We start from the raw sequence: 15528 nt of genomic DNA, 5'->3' as shown, positions 1-15528 counted from the left end.
ACGAAAAAGTTTACAATGAAGCCTGTGATACAATATTTACACATACTCGGTTACAAAAAATACTGGAAACACTTTAATACAAACATAATTTCCACGATCATACGGTCGATTATTAGGCTTGGCAGCACAGTCGGAGCTAGATTCAATCTCTCGGTGAGGTTGGAACTCACAACATTGGACTAACCAGGCTCAACACTCCACCAACTGAGCTCAATGGTTTACGGGGTATTTTGTGGCAAAGTGGCAAAATTTACTTATCATTTTTCTCTGAAGGGGGAACAAAATGGGGCTGCGAGATAATTATTTGGAGATCACGTTGGGTAGTAAGGGGGCGCCAAGCCTTTGTGGAGACAGAAATTCCTCAATTTCAATGCAAACTCTGGTAATTATGATTTAAATCGCCCTGGTTAGTTGTAGCGGACTAAGTTAAGGGTGGCCGTCTTAGTTACAACGAAAAATAAATTTGTCTCTCAAGTTCCAAGTTGCACGCCATGAATTTGCATGCAGTGGCCTGAGGCAATCTGGTAGCGCCAGACACCATCAATACCTGTTTTCCAACTATTTAGTCCTTTCATATTTGTCAAATTTTTATTGTAAATTTTTTAGTTAATTGAAAACACTACAAACAAGTGGCAAAAAGTTCTTAACAAACACAAAAACACCATGGTTTTTTATTGTTTTGCTGGCGGTCCCAATTGTTTTTATCCTCAAAGGTCAGCACTGGTTGACGCTTTGCAAATGTCAACTTGCTCGAGGGTGAGAGTGGCAATGCACGTCTCATGGATTCAACAAATTGTTGTTTTACGTTCTTCTGTCGAAATGCCACAGGCAATTTTGCACAAAAATTCAAGTGAACAAAAGACGAAGTCACGTCCGCTCTCTGCAAAAGCAGAAAATATTGCGGATGAAACTATGAGGAAGGCATAGGAAAGTACGAGGGAGTAACACGTGGCGTAAATGGCATTGTACAAACTAGGAATAACAATAATATTTTTTTTTGTTCGCAACCAAGTGGGCGCCCCTACGTTTCCATTGATTATTTATACCCAAATTATTTCAATTTAAATGATCCGCCTAAGGTGCTATGTGACTTGTCGCAACCCATCACTTCCCAGTGCGACTGGATGCGATTCTACGGCAGACGGTGATTCTCCGTGAGGAGTTTTTGTATGTGTGCCGTGCAGCGAATCAAACTTTGGGTTTGTAACTAAAGACATAAAAGGTACTGCAAAAGAACCTTGTTTTCTCCATGAAACGTCATACCACCCCAGACATGTTTACAGACCGCATATCAGTATTTATATTATTAAAGTTTCACCCGCGGGTAATCCCGTCTTAGAAACTCCTCTTTCATAGAGAAACTCAGAGATGTCACAAGACAATCGGTGATGCACTGGGGTCAAATTTATAGTTGAATGAGCAGGGATTCACGTGCAGTTGCCAGAGCGATTTTCAGCTTGTTTGGTGCAGTTTTAGTGCATTTTTTGCCCTTCTCAGTCTGCTAGTAATTTGGTGCTGGGTGCTGTGAGAAAGTTAGTTGAAAATGCACCACAATGTTCAAGTGTTCATACCTCAAAATTTCATCACAGAGGTATACCTTATTTTGTGATTTTATGTTAGGTCCGCATCTTGTCTACGCATTCAGGTCATAAGTAGTTGCAGGATAGTTGCTTAAAGCGCCCCCCAGGGGTAATTTCGGCCCGTGGTGGCATATTATTTCAGCTGAATAGGCTGCAAAAAGTTAAGTTGGTTTTGCAGAAAATGAATCAGAAAAAAATCATCCAATTTGCAATTTAATGTTGACCCCAACCCTTTTCTGCGTAATGGCAAAAACAATTTTCACAGGAAAGTTGCTTTGGTTGAACCCTGGGACTGTTTCTGCTATCCTATAAGACATAAGAACCTCCTGGAGGATCTTCATATCCTGGCTGTGTCTTGTCCGATGCAGCTGAAATATTTTTTTTCTCTTAGTACCAGTAGATCTTCAAGGGTCACCGTCCACAGAATTGTTGAGGGCAAACAAGCAAATCACTCAGTATATGTAAGTTGATGGCCTTTAAAACTTGATTTTGGGCTGGAATACTGATATGGGGCCTACAAGTCAATTGTCTTCGATGAAGCACGTCGCCGCTTTAGCCAAAGACAGGGCCACTTCCTCCAAAGCCTTGAGAACAAGGAAATCGAGCTTCTCTAAGAAAGTTATTGATACGAGTATCTCAGAGGCACGAACGTGGTCACCACGCTTTCACGACAAGTTTTAAAGATAAAATAATTACTTTGGGTACAGCATTTCCTCAGGTTGGGGGTATAGTTATCTCTGTTACGTGTGCAATGATGGCCACAGTAGGTGGCGCATGTGCGTTCACTTAACCAAAATATTAACTTTCATGCATAACTTGTTGCTTTGTGACTTGTCGGCGAAATTTATTTTAATAGAAATACTAATGCCTAATTGCTAATTGCTAATGCTTTTCAGACATTCCAACACTTTTTATGATTCTTCAAGTAATAAAAATCAAGCATTGTCTTGTTGGGTTGTATTAATGTCTAATTTTTGTGTTGTCATAGGACATCTGTTTTCTGGTTTGTGTAAAGAATTTAATGCCGAACACGACATCAATCTTAAACTGTGATTAAAGTTCAATGTTGCAAAATACCATTCATTGCGCTACGTTCAGTAAACATGTGAAATTGTGTGCTGTTGGAAAGAATATTGGTGTGTTATAAATTTGTGTCGTAAAGTTTCTTGATACAAATTTGTGGTAATCAATATGTTTCACTTGGACAACCCACTGTTTATGGTTCGAGCGCTTGAAGAGGTGACAGTTTTATCGCATACGTCACACTTATAAGATTAATCTCCACTATGGATTCTGAAATGTTCATTTTGACAGCTTTTTTGGCTGAAAGCTTTATCACATACGTTACACTTCTATGGTTTCTGTCCAGTGTGAATTCGTTCGTGTATCGTTCGATGGCTTGATCTACTGAAAGCTTTGTCACATATTTTGCACTTATATCGTTTCTCTCCAGTGTGACTTTGTTCGTGTATTTTTACGTCCCTTGCATCTCTGAAGGATTTTTCGCAAATATCACATCAAAAAGGTATTTCTCCAGTGTGGATTCTTATATGCACGAGTAGACTGACTTTCCGGCTGAATTCTTTGTCACATTTGCTGCACTTGTAATGTTTTTCTCCAGTATGAGTCCTACAGTGTGTCTTCAAGCTGGGGGGGTATTTGAAACGTGACATAGTAACTTGAGGGCCAAATTTTAAAGAAAAAATGATATTTACAACTTTTCTGAAACACTGAAATCACAATGAAAATCAAAGCAATGGCACTATACGCAACGTAGTTTATATTATTATTATTGTAATGTTCATGTTAATGTGCATTAAATTGTTTTTTTTTTTGTCAATTTGCAGTGATGCATATCAGACTTGCATTTGCCACAAGAAAAATAATAAAACCCAGTCCAGTTAAATTGTTTCTTCATTTACAATTCAAATGCCACATTATCCTTTAACAAAACAACCATTGGGAAATTACGATCATAGACAAAAGAGCAAAATGTTATGGCAGTATTTTAGAAAGTTATTTTGTACTCAGGTACGGCAGACATAGTAAAAATGACTGTGATTGAAAAAATCGTTTCCAAAAGCGTTTTGAAACTACAAAATTGTTTCCGAGTAATTTTTTTTCCCTTAGTAATTTTTGTAACAAATTTGTTACCGAATATTTGTAACGATTTTCTGAACACTAGTTGGTGACAAAGAGCAATTTTTTTCAAAATCGACTTTTTTTTTAGGTTATCCAATAATGGGGATTGGTTTAGCCAATGATCCAATGAGTCAAAATTAATTTGAATTTGTTTGAAACGAACGAATTTTGTGAAAATGTTTTTCACAAGCATTTTGTTTCAACAAATGTTCACTAAGCTGTAAAGACGTTCACAATTTATCATAACTAATATAATTTTATAATTAATGTAACCACACCAAACACAACACAAATGTTGATAAACTTGTCATCAACAACAAAGAACAACATTTTTTTATTCCACTACAATCCTCTACTGCCACCGAGTGCTTAAAAAAAAAACAATAAAAAAAATGTTTACGCAAAGAGGCAAAAATTTCAAGAAATCCAAAAGTGTTGTTTTTATCTTAAAACAAATTTTCTCGAAACAAATTTTTCTCGAAACGATTTTTGCATTTTAAATCAAAAAATTTGTTTCCTGCTGTGCAGTAGGGCTAATACAAAAGTCAAACCAAATTACTCCTCCCATGAATAGCCTTAATTTAGGTTGATTTTAGATATAACAGGCCCTGAAGCAATTTTTTCATCAAGGTCATTATCATTTTTACCATTATCAACCTTCGTAGACCTTTCACATTATTTGTTACCATCAATTAACCTTACATTTACTGAACATGGAGGAAAATCTTCAAAATTCCAAAGCAAAATCGATATTTCTTTACTTTTGTATTCATTACGAAATATCACCCAATGGACTTAATCATAAAATTTGTCATGTTGAAAAAATTACTATAAAATCATAGCTGTCACAAAACCGTTCATATTTATTTTATTTCATCTAAGCCAATATGCATGATATTTTTCAACTTACTAACTTACAAGTAAAGCTTTCAAATCACAACCGAAAACCTACGACTAACGGCCCGTTTACATTTCTCTGCCTCGCCAGCGATAATATAAGTACAAATTGAAGTTGTTTCTATTGGCTGTAGATATTTATGAACAAAAGGGCATGTACTGTTGTACATAATTTTTTACGACGCAAGGTAACACTACAGTTTATTGAACCAAACACCACAGATTATGAAAACGAAAAAGATGGTATAATTGAACCAGGACAATGGTTTTCCACAGCAGCATCCCGCTGAGACGCCATTCCACATACCGCTTTGTGGTCACATCACACAACCACCACCAAAATAATATACGTCCTACATTTTTAGGCAGTCGCGCTGCACTTTCGCATCAATGTGTGCCGAAATGTGCCCAACTGTGCCCGAATTTATGCTCGTCGAGCAAAAGCGAGCACATCCCAGCACAGACCGGCACATCCCATCCCAGCACAACTCAGCACACGCGCACAATAAAACAAACACGGAATCGTCTGTAGTGCAAACGGGCCTTAACGGCTATTTACCAAAACACTGCTTTTGAAAACTCCCGCCTTTCCCACTAATGGATTTTACCATAACAGTGTTTCCGAATGCGAAAATATCGTTCATTGAAATGTAACGAATTAAAGATTGTTAATCAGCGTTCAATAAGGGTATGTGTTTTTCGCATTTATCACCTTCAACAAGACAACATGCAGTGTCACTCCTATTTCCACAAAGCTTAAAATTCTGAAAGCATTTGAAATTGCTAAACTAAAATAACGGCTCATTTGATGCACAAATATTGCTTCCGTCAACCGCCACTTTTCTTTAATAAGGATTTCAATAAACCAACATTAAAACACTATCATTTCACCAGACATGCCGATGGGTCCAACTACCGCATTCCAATAATGAAAACTTCATTTCTTCAAAATACACTGCTGTATCATGGACTCAAAATTTGGAATGACTATTGAAAACCGCTGTATCATGGACTAAAAAAAAAACGTTACGTTATATGTGGGGCGTTATTTAAAACGTATGCACAAAATAATAACACTGCCGGATATCTGACTCCAGATAAAAAGGCTACTCTCTAACCCAAAGTCAATCTGTCAGTTTAATACATAAATAACAGTCGCAGGAAAATTAACAATAAAACGTTACAAACCTAGTGTACAAAAGTCTCTGTCTATTTCAGTCAGTTTATTTTCGCGAATTGAAACAAAATAAAGTAATGTACATATTTTGTGTACAGCGGGTGATGCTGACTATAGGACATAAAAATCCTTAATCAACCGCCAGCACCACTGATTTCTAGGAAGCAGATATTACGCTAGTTTCAAAAAGAAAAAAAAAACACAATAATTCCAAAATGAGGCACAGAAAAAAAAAGAACCAGAAATAATTGCTAAATAATTGCAAAAAAATAAAGAAAGCATCATAATTGCTGAATAAAGCACAGTAATTTAGAAAAAAAAACAAACAAAGCACAAATAATTGCATTGGCGATTCGTGGTGAAAACTCACTTTGGGGAAAAGAAATCATCATCTTATATTATAATAAACAAACAAAAAAGTAATGTTAGTAAACACTTGACACGTGCTTTTCGCTGCCGTATAGGCACGCCTCTGTTGTTTTGTCATGCATAACCATTTAATTTGCATCTTATTTTTATGTCAACAATTTCTTACCAATTAAGTTTTGTTGGTTTCAAATAACTTTTATCCCACGTGCTGTCATCAAAATATTATGAACTTACTTCACCTCGAATGGCATGATTTGTTTTTCACATTCAAAGCTAACTTTGCTTATTCCCCTTCAATCTTACCACCTTTCCATGTTTCCTTTTTTTGTGTTATTACAATATAAATTTCAAATAGACCTCCAGGAGCGCTTGACTTTGAAAACCCTCGGGTTACTTTAGCGTCTCCCTGCCCACACCATCACAGGATCAGCTAATCCAGGATCAACGATCTGATCAAGTTGGAATTCATAAACCCCGATTAGCTGATCCTGGATCAACCACAGTTTTGATCGGGGTTTCGTGATACAACATTCGCTGTGGCGAAAAGCATCACGAATTTTTATCATATTTTCTACGGTTCGGTAAGTTTTGTCTGAAACCGCGTGGTATTGGCGTGGTCGGTGTTGCCAGTTGGGCGCCTTTCACGCCCTTCAGTATTTATTATAATTGTTGTGATGGGTTTTCTTTCTTTTTCACACCAACTGCACTAATGAGACATTTTAGGTCGAAACAGTGGCCATCTGTCTGCAGCTTGTACACAATAGATAACCACCATCGCCAAAAAAATTCCATCGAAAACCCCATTTTAAAAATTTGAGTAGACTATTATCAAATATTGTTGAATCATGTGTGCAACCTGTCCATCTCCAAACGACATTTGTGAACAACATTGACGAATTACAAACACACAGAACATTTAACGAAAAGAAACCTTTTCAGTACCGGAATACTTCACGGACCACCACCTGTCATATTTGATTGGCGCTTAAATAAGGCCAACTCTTTCTTTGTTCGTTGTAAAGTTTTTTAGTTCTGATGTTACAAAATGTCCGAATAGGTTTTCGTTAAATTTTTTGGTCATCGTATCCCATGCTTTGTTTTTTTGATCGTGTTGTTCATGTCCGTGTGTTTGCTTTCTATTTAGCCAATAAATTCTTTCATTAACAACAGCAATGTGTTTTTTTCAATCTCAGAGAACTGTGGTGTGAATTCCATATTATCGTTGCAATAAAGGCTAGAAGGATGATGCACCAGTGCCAGTTAATATTCCGTCAAATCATGAATAAACATTTTCGATCAAATGCTTTAAATGTGTTTTGAGAAAATCATGTTGCCTATGTTTTCATTTAGTATGAGGCATTTGTTATTGCTTGGTTGTAGATTATAAATACACCATTACTATAAATAACATGTTACATATTTCTATTTAAAATTTCAACTTGGTTTACTTTACACGATACTTTGGCACCACGTGAATGTTGTGCTTTGTTTTACACCAACCAATTTGCAAAAGGTTCTGTGCGTGGAAACGATATCAACAATACACATTTGCAATGCTAACAACAGAAAATCGACTACAAAGCTTTTTTATGAACGATTCAACTTTTTAATTTTTTCCTCCTACATTTAACGACTAAAATATCAAATAATTCATACAAAAAGTTAAAGTGATCGAACGTTTTTTTCAATTTTACCATATCGCTTCTATTTCTGAGTTGGCAAAGCAGTTTTTAATAATTTCATCTACACGTGCAATTAAATTTTTCGAGCGGTCCTATAGCAGCACCTTGTGGTAAAAAGATGCACAAAACAAAAACTGTTTCCGGAAGGAAATTGTCAGTTTATGTTCAAATGACTTGGAAACGAAATATCGTTCCAAGAAATAAAACAAAAAAACGTTCCGGATAGTAACATAGGGCACAGGGAAATAAAATAAAATTGATGCAAGAATATGTTTACACGAGGTGGCGTAACAGAGTCAATGAGAATTGGTAGATTTTAAGGGGAAAATCCTCACGCGTCACGAGGTTACTTCAGTTCATGTGAATGAGAATTAATGTTGCGAAATGAGGAATTTAGACTTATTATATGCGTAACACACAGTAAATCCTGGTTATTATTACATCGCGTGTTACGTCATTGAATTATCGTAGCGTGATGATATTATGTTAAATCTACATCAAATATTTCATCGGAAATAATTTAATGAACTGCAAGCTAGAATTAAAAGTTAAATGACAACTTTTTCTCGCGACTTTGATGTGATGAGATCCTCTCCTGCTTGTGTGAAGTAACAATACCGAGCACGCAACTTCTCAATATTGTGAACACATGCAGCCAATGACTCAGCACTTTCATCCGTCAAATAATTCCAGGACAGATTGAGAAACTCCATCTAAACAACAAAATAACTTAAGCTTGGAGGTTTAGGATCATGTTATGGTCGTAAATATCTAATTATGTTGTTGTAAAATGGCCAGAGTGGATTTGTAATAACATAAACTAAAAAGTCAAAAATAAACACGGCAAGTTTCTTCTCATCAGATTATTACGTCAGTGATCTCATCGTTGTTTACAATATTTGGTCCAAAAAATATTTTACAAAAAGAATTGTAAGAATTGGGGGGTGTTTGTTGTTTGTTGTTTACGTGTTCAGCTGCGACTGCGTTTCCCTGTCTCCCGACTCGCTTTGGTAACGAACCACACTTGGGTTTGTTTTATTCAATTGTCACCAGGATACGAACGAAATAGTTTTGCAGAAATAGCAGACGGCGATTCTACACAAGGTAAGCCAAAATGTAAAATAATGACGGTGATTCCACACTAAGCCCCACAGCCCAGTGTAGAATAATCTCAGACCATAAAACCACAGAATATATACGAGATCGCGTGAGCCCGATGCGGTCATTACGCGATAACAATCAATTACCGTATTACCATCAGACAGTTCTGAGAACCGAGATGATTACCTGGGTGGTAAAAACTGCAAGTCATTTATTACATTATAGCACGTTATAGAATCACAAAGAATTTGAAAATAGTGGTCATGGTTTCAAAGCAACTGACATTGTTTTCAAATATACAATAGTTTTACAAAAAATTACAGCACAAATTTTGCTGTAATTCTTTAGCGTTATCGGTGTGACGTCGTCTTGTTTATACTTGAATAAGAATTGGTTATGCAAGACGAGTTTACTCTTCTGATATATTTATTACAGTTTTCTGGTGTGATTTTTGACTTCATGGTTTTATTTGGTTATGAAAGGTCCGTTTGTTTCATTGCAGTTTCCAGATGTTATTTTTTGCTTGTTTCAAACGAATACAGCAGTGGTTACCAACCGGAATGCCATTTGTAACTTTCAGGTGTACCACGAGCTTTTCCTTGCGCATTATTTGCTTAAAATAAAATTTAGTTTAAGAAACCAGGATCAAACAGGTTACAAACCGAAAGTATCCAAGGACGTAAGAAAGCAGGCAAATATAAAACACTGCGGATGTTGTTATGGCTGGCAAAGTATTGCTAATTTCGCACCCTGTGTTTGCAGTCTAGGTTTCCGGGGTATCGTTGAAATGCCAGGGATTCGTCAAACCTGGGCATATTGCATCAAACTATTGCTTCATAAAACACACAGGTGTAGTTTTTTCAGGCGTAGAGGACATCTGACAGAGCAAAGAGATTTCAAATGTGACGTTGGTGACAGCTCTCATATACGCCTTCCAAAAAAGTATTAATTCCACTTGTCGACTCGAAATGGTTCAAAGTGGACTTCGATTCAGCGGTAACTGGCAAAATTTCGTCAAGCAAAGTTGGCAACTACGACGTGGTCGATATTGGTGACACTGACCGAGCATTACAAACACGACTGAAGAAAGATCAGGGTGACATAATTAACTGACAGATGTCTACGGAATCGACGAATCAGCAGCATATTGGATAAACCTAAAAATGGCACGATCTATAGAATGTCTCTTAATAATAGTTGAGGTATATAGTGGAAATACAATCGTTGAGCATTACATAGCGATATGGCGACAGTCGGCATTTAAATAACTAAGCCCTAATATTCTTTCTTTTCGTGCTTTGGATTATTGCTCGCGACACAAATGTTCGTGTGTGTTGGACGAATTCCGACTAAGACATGAAATCACTTACCGGTTTTCTTAAGAGTTTAATCTTCTTGTATAGATGTTTGGCACCAACGCTTGTCAGACCGCATCTACCCAGATCCACTTGTTTAAGGTTTTTGATGCATTCGGCCACGTAAACCGCCCCACGGTCTTGTATATTGTTGCCCCAGAGGTTGAGCATCTTTAGCTGAATGAAATAATATCAATGTTAAACAAAGTGTGAACAACAGCAACACAGATAAGTGATATTAAAAAACATGAAATTTAAACTACGAATCGAATAAGTAATAATTACTTGTATTCAATCGCGAATATTTCTTATTAGGATTTAATTAAATACGATTTGTTTAAATGAAACGCAGTAATACTTCATGCAATGGCATGATTGGCAGGATCGTCCAACTGCACAGGTCCGATCGCGATACGATAGCTGTGATCGCCAAGCAAGGACCTGCGCATTGGGGCGATCCTGCCAATTATGCCATTGCATGAAATATTACTGCGTTATCTGATTCGGTGGTAGAGATCCCCTACATATATGTGAAGGTTGCCTGGAAAGTTGTGCGCTTGCGCACCAGTGTACCTTGGCCATAATATACCCCGTGAAACCACTGAGCTCCTGTAGCTCAGTTGGTAGAGCCTTGGGCCTGGTTAGCCCAGGGTCGTCTGACCAAACCTCACCGGGAGCTTGATTTTTCAAATCTTGCTCCGACTTGTCAGGAAAAAGTGCCTGATCCAGCTAGGCTGCAATGTCTGGGCTGCCAAGCCTGCAAACCTAATGTTTACGTTACATATTAACGTTGCATTTATGGACTTCTATTTGAATAAGGTTCACAGACTTAGACAAATAGAGCGTACATTCTGCTGAACAAATACTTCTGTTTTTTCTGTTCAACGACATTGAAGGAATTTCTATAAAAGTTAGGTACATTGATATCACAAACCTTTATTATTATTGTTGTTGTTATATTACATCTATTTACACTTTGTTTCTGCTAACCTATTTCCTGTAAGAATAGACTAACTGTGCATAAGATGTCACAGCGTTCAAAGAAAGACAAGGAGCAATCTGCTGTCCTTGACCGCATCGACTCACTAAGAGAGGAAGTACAGGAGAGCAAGAACTCCACTGACAACACCCTGAAGGAGCTAGTGCAGGAGATGAGAGAGATGCGGAAAAGCCAGGCCTTTCTGCAAGAGAAGTTTGAGGAGATGAAGAAGGAGCTCTCCACAAACCAAGTGGTGATTCACTTCCTCCAATCTGAGAATAGGGAGTTAAAGAAGGCCGTAAATGAACTCCAGGCAAGCTCTGCTTAAAATGAGCAATCCATCAATGATTTGGAGCAGTACAGCCGTCGGCCATGCCTGGATTTGAAAGGACTTCCCTACTCAGATGAGGAAAGTACCGACGACCAGGTCATCTCGGTCGCGAGAAGGCTGGATGTCACTGTTACAAAACATGACATCAGCATTTCCCATCGACTGCGAAAACAATCGAAAGATCACCCAAGGCTAGTAATTATTACTAAATTTACAAATAGGAAACTGCGGGATGCCATTTACTTCAACAGGCATAAACTGAAGGCGGTCAACCGAGGTGTGGCTCCAGAGAAGCAGATCTTTGTCAATGAGAGCTTGACAAAGAGGAACCGAGACAGATTTAACACCTGTCTCCGGTACAAGCGGGAGCACCACTTTCACCACATCTTGACTCGGAATGGAACAACTTATTTAAAGAAGGATGAAGAGAGCAATGTCATTGTAATTCGCAATGACAATAATTTGGTACGTCACAAAATTCTATAATATTTACTTATGTAGCTATGATTTCATTATTAGTGATACCTCCTCTTGATGGCCCAGTCAACTAAGTCCCCACACCCATGTTTTTTGGCTAGTAATGAACACACTCACTCACAGTACTATGATCATGCATCACTGGATATGACACTGAGAAATATGTTGGAGAATGATCTATATATTATCCACATTAAACATTTGCAGTTTAAAAAAACACAAAAATGATTTAGAGAATTGGATATCAAATATGTTTGAAATTCCTGATATAATAATGATAACTGAAACTAGAATGAAGCATAGTGTTATTTACATCACAGATAGGGTATGATTTTCGCCACATTGACACAATTTCTAATGCGGGCGGTGTAGGAATGTACATTAAACAGTCACTTTCATATCACATTAGGCATGACATCACACTCCTTTGTCAAGATAGTGAGAATTTATGGGTTGAATTATCTCTTAGGAAACAACAAATTGTCCTTGGTGTAATATACAGACATCCCACATACTCTCATGATTCATTCCAGGATGCACTTTCCCAAACCCTACATGATCTTAATAAACATAATATTCCAGTTTATATTGGTGGTGATTTTAATACAGATTTGATGAAGCATAACAGTTCTGACTCAGTGCGCAATTTCATTGATACCCTAGCATCCTACAGTTATACACCTCTGATATGCCAACCTACCAGGATAACTCCCCACAGCGCAACTCTAATTGATAATTTTTTTTCTAGTAATTCCAATGTAAAGTGTAAATCTGGTATTATCACATCAGACATATCTGATCATCTTGGAATATTTATCAAACTCCAAACAGTAGCCCTCAGTAAACAGATAGAGAAAATACTTGTTAGAGATATGCAACATTTTTCTCCCCCAAACCTAATGCAAGACATAGACTTTCTGATCGAAAGCTTAGCTCATTTCAACCAAAACACTATTGGCCAATTTACTCATTTCGTCCAAAACTTTATTTCCATTTCACAACATCATGCACCATTATCCCACCTGTCCAGAAGAAGAAGTAAACTAGCACAGAAACCATGGATAAGCAAAGTTATATATACTTCCATTAAGAAAAAACAATTGACTTTTCCACATGTTATGCAAATCACATTTTTCCAATATTCAACGGTAGTGAAAAAGATATTGCTGGAATATGGAAAATAATCAACAATATATTACAGCGTAAACAGTCCAAACCCTATAAACCAACTGTTGTAAGAACAAATCATGGAAATATGTCACACGACCCTTTAATCATATCGAACACTTTTAATTCCTTCTTTGCAAGCATAGGAAATAGCATTGCACTCTCCATACCACCTCCACATAAGCACCTCCCAGCTATTGTTTAAGTGGCAATGTGTCTTCATCCTTCTTCTTCTATGAAACAACACCAGATGAGATAGAAATGTATATATCCCTTTCAGATGCAACAAAATCGGTACCATCTCATGACATCCCCATTAAGTTCATCAAGTTAGTTAAATACATAATTTCACCCTTTCTGTCGGAGGTGTATAACTGGTGTATTCGTAATGGAGAATATCCCATAGTTCTTAAGTCAGCAGAAGTAATTCCCATACACAAAAATGGTTCTGTGAGTTAGTGCACTAATTACAGGCCAATATCATTATCCCCTTTTGCAAAAATTTTTGAAAAAATTATTCACAGCCGCCTATATAACTACCTTGAAAAAAGTAAGTTAATTTCACAGCATCAATGCGGATTTAGAAGTAAATATTCCACGTCACTCGCCATTTACGATATTTATGAGAAGCTGTTAGAATCTTTTGACAATAAACAGTTTACATGCGCCATTTTTCTAGACCTGTCTAAGGCATTCGACACCGTAAATCACGAGAAGTTGTTGGAAAAGTTAGAGCGCCGGTATGGAATTAGAGGGAATACCCTACACTTAATCCACAGTTACCTTGTAGGTAGAAGTCAATGCACTAGTATCGGAAAGGGTTCGCCATTTAGCTCCTTTACTTTTTTTATTGTACATTAATGACCTCCCGCAACCATCCACTGTCACAACTAAATTGTTTGCTGACGACACGGTTCTTTCAATGACCTCCCCTTCACTTATTGACTTACAATCCCGTGTTAACGAACAACTCAAAAATGTTGACAACTGGTTAAGGCACAATCGACTTTCCCTCAACATTCGGAAAACAAAGTTCCTATTGTTTAACCCTTCCACTTCAAGCACTAGCGATTTCACCATCACCATCGGACATGAAAAACTTTTGCGATCAGATATTATTAAGTACCTCGGTGTATACATTGATGACAAACTAACCTGGACAACTCACATTCATTATTTGGAAAAGAAATTGTTACAAGCATGCGGCACTTTTTTTCAGTTGCGAAATTATCTTGACGTTAAAACGTTGAGAAACCTTTACTATTCCTTTGCATTTCAGTACGCTATTGGTGCTTGGGGTGGAGGATCGGCACTCTCACTGAAAAAACTCAACACTATTCACAATAACATACTCCGTTCCATAACCTTTAGTTCCTTTCAAAGCCACGTCACGCCATTATATAAGAAATTAGATGTTATAAAAATTAGAGACATTTACAAACTCGCACTGGCTAAAGCAATGCACGATTTCCATACCGGCAATCTACCGGCCTCCTACAACTCCTTATTTTCGTTAGTGCACGATCATTTCACAAGAAATGCATCGAAAAAGAATCTATTTCACCCAAGGGTTAACACCACCTTTGGCTTACGCATGCTAAAATTTAGGGGTCCACAGATATGGGAGGAAATAAACCCTTCCATTAGATCGCTCTCCCGTCCATCATTTTAAAAAAATCAGTATTAACATCCTTTTTCATCCACCCTGTTAGCAGTCCGTTTTTCCCTTTTTCTTCGTAGTCCTCTTGTCGTTTATTGCGTTTTTCCTGTCCTTTTTCTGGTGTTTTCTTGTGTTTATATTTATACTCAACTGCTGTACACTCTACGCCTAAATGAACAATTTACTGCCGTTGGATCCGTTGTTGTTTCAGACCTAGGAGCGCTGCACACCAACATCACAACGTGCGATTATCCATCAGCAAGACCTACGATGATTCAACAAGCGCAACCTCCATACGATCCCGACCATCTCCAACCAAAACCACCACGTTTGGACTGTCTTTGGGGCGTTAAGGTCTGTCGATGAGGATCAAAGAAAACGTTCTGCCGGGTGGCCACCCTTCGTCACATGCAGCTTGTCGCAACCCATCACCTCCCAGTGCGACTGGCGTGAGAAATCATCTTTACATGGGCGCCTGAATCGATAAACTTTATGGTTTTATCGGTGCCCATGCCATTTCATTTCCTTTTATATTGTTCTTTGCGTAGTTGCTTTTTTTCGCAAAAATAAACATGATTTAATTTGATTTGACTTTCATGGTCAGTATGTCA

At 37.5% G+C, this 15528-nt stretch overlaps 2 pseudogenes; one reads left to right on the top strand and one right to left on the bottom strand.

The window, feature by feature from the left end:
* Positions 1-3097: 3097 nt before the first annotated feature.
* LOC145906433 (uncharacterized) overlaps positions 3098-15528 on the bottom strand; it is a 266709-nt pseudogene continuing 254278 nt past the window's right edge.
* LOC145906254 (uncharacterized) lies at positions 11329-12099 on the top strand (annotated as a pseudogene).

The sequence above is a fragment of the Ascidia mentula genome, chromosome 6 (assembly GCF_947561715.1).
Source record: "Ascidia mentula chromosome 6, kaAscMent1.1, whole genome shotgun sequence".
In the NCBI taxonomy this organism is placed as follows: domain Eukaryota; kingdom Metazoa; phylum Chordata; class Ascidiacea; order Phlebobranchia; family Ascidiidae; genus Ascidia; species Ascidia mentula.
Note: the sequence above shows the minus strand (reverse complement) of the source record. Positions and strands in the feature narration are given on the sequence as shown.